Source organism: Octopus bimaculoides, chromosome 1, assembly GCF_001194135.2.
Source record: "Octopus bimaculoides isolate UCB-OBI-ISO-001 chromosome 1, ASM119413v2, whole genome shotgun sequence".
NCBI lineage: Eukaryota > Metazoa > Mollusca > Cephalopoda > Octopoda > Octopodidae > Octopus > Octopus bimaculoides.
This window is the reverse complement of record NC_068981.1, coordinates 93,034,897-93,037,271: the sequence shown is the minus strand read 5'-3', so window position 1 is coordinate 93,037,271 and position 2,375 is coordinate 93,034,897. Positions and strand designations below refer to the sequence as shown.

The window sequence follows — 2,375 nt, the reverse complement described above, 5'->3', positions numbered from 1 at the left end:
TATACACCTATCTATGTATCTATCTGTCTTACACGTGTATGCATGTATGAATGTATGTACTCTTTCGTATTCGATGCATGAAAGCCGGAGAGTTTTACTTTCTCCCCCTTTTATTCTCCTTTTCTGGGATGATTTTGATAAGAAGTGGAGTAATCAAACCCCTTGGAAACCCACACAGTGATTTGTATAGTCATCGGCTTGTGTGGGACGAATCACATTTTTTCTGTACTGCTGTACTCCCATAGGAGGTGAGGTTGCCTGTTTAGTCACTGATGGTCAAACTGTGCGATAAGTTGTATTGGGTTAGCATAAGTGAACGAACTGACATTATATTCGTGTGTGTGTGTGTGTGTGTGTGTGTGTGTGTGTGTGTGTCTGTGTGTGCGTGCGTGTATTTTCAGTATGCCCAATTATTTTCAACAACAAATGATTTCACCTACGCTTCTTTCAGTTATATCAGAACCTTTGGTAAAACGTGAAAATGTTGATATAATGATTTAGTTGATGATCGTTTTTTTAATTGTTCATGATTACCGGTTTAAATAGATAAGTTTCAAAAATGAAAATTCCAGAGTTATTTCTTATTTTGTTGTTTGGGTAAATCATAAATTTTTTTTTTTTTGTAATTAGACTATAAATTCTAATTATATATATCAGAAACAGACTGCATCACAAGTCGAGGGAACAAAACTGTTGCAATAGTATCAATAAATCCATACCATATCAATGATAATTTTTAGACCATATTTTATATTAAGCTAAATAATAGAAACCTTCTAATATTTTGTGCGACCAAATATAGTACCTATAATTTATCAGAAGATATTAATGTAAACATATTGTATTTTGATGGATTGTGCCCACGAGGAGTTTATATGCTCTCAAAAAGCGACTGATGTTCTGAATTTCTTTAAAACGAGCTGGAACAGCAATATTGTTCTCGACAATAAAGTGTTGCATTCAATTGGCATTGAAGTACAAGAAGAAATAAGTGATATTTTAGGGGAAAATATAGGCCTTATTATAGCCACTTAGAAAATTAAATATCATTTTCGTTTTAGACTAAAAGATGTATTATCATCTGTATTCATATAAATATTATAAGAAGAAACATGCGTATCTTACTCCATAGTTTGTTGATTGTGATTTTATAAACTATGTTAGTGGACAAATAAAAAATATATGGACAATCTCTCAATTAATGCCCGGATTTTCGTTCTCTATTGTCTCCAACATGTAATTAGCCTATTTGCAGTCATTTTTTTTTCGGAAACACTGCTCAATTATATGTTCTAAGATTTTTATACGGTGTTTATATATTGATATCCTGCATATATATCAAGCATAAAAGTGCTACGTTGATTATGTCCACAATACGTTTCTTGTATAATTAACCAATTTGTGTGCTGCTAAAATCTGGTGTTAATCGTCCAAAGGCAAAGATCAATTATCCGAGTTAGTTGTGGTTCTAATTAACTTAAACTCTTCAGCGTCTTTGAATTAATATAATTTAAATAGCAAATAATACAGACAGAGCGTTTTAGCTTACCGTGTCAATTTCGTTAATGAAAACTAAAAGTTGAATAATGCAGGAAATTATAAAATAAATGACTATATAACAAGAAAGCTTAATTATATGCAAATATAATAAAGGGTATTAATAATATGGCTTTCTTTCACGGCTATAAATTTTTATTGACATTGCAGTAAAACAGTAAGTTTTGAAAATCAATATGTTCAGTGCTTGATTAAAAGGAACACGTAATATCGATTAACAAATAACATTTTCAACCCTGTCGGCAGGAATAAAGTGAGCAAACACGTTTTGGTGGCTGAATAATATATCCTTGCTCTAAATAGTGTTGTCCAACGCTAAATATAACATATCAGTAAGCCCTTATGCAGCCATCTGGCAATGATTGCATACAATTATTATTTATCTGCCTCAGAATATTTAACGCCTCCGTCAGTAGATCTGGAAAGAAACAAAACAATATATATCATTTATATTTGTGTAAACTGGCTCGCTGTAGTGGTTCATGATTTACTAAACACTCTAGATAAAGTAAAATTTTGAATGAAGATTATGCGGCAAGAAAACAGACAAATATTTTTCATTAGCGTGTACAATCAAGATTTCTATCTGTAAATAATTAACTGAGAGCAGAACGATCATACATTTCATTGACTCCTCCTTAAGTGATTCAACAAAGGAATAATCTGTGCCGTAAAAATCGTTTCTTTTATTAACACTGTCTGCATATTCCTCTATTTCTGTCATTCTCGCACACACACACACTCTTTATTTCTCTCTCTCTCTCCCTCTCTCTCCCCCTCTCTCTCCACTCCCTATCTCCCCTCTCTCCCCTCTCCCC

At 32.7% G+C, this 2,375-nt stretch overlaps 1 long non-coding RNA gene across 2 annotated transcripts in view; it reads right to left on the bottom strand.

The window, feature by feature from the left end:
• Positions 1 to 1,685: 1,685 nt before the first annotated feature.
• Positions 1,686 to 2,375, bottom strand: part of LOC106872775 (uncharacterized) — a 141,168-nt gene continuing 140,478 nt past the window's right edge. For both annotated transcript variants that reach the window (XR_008264224.1, XR_001409802.2), the window contains one exon: positions 1,686 to 1,975. This is a non-coding gene — a long non-coding RNA (uncharacterized LOC106872775). The remainder of the gene's footprint in view (positions 1,976 to 2,375) is intronic.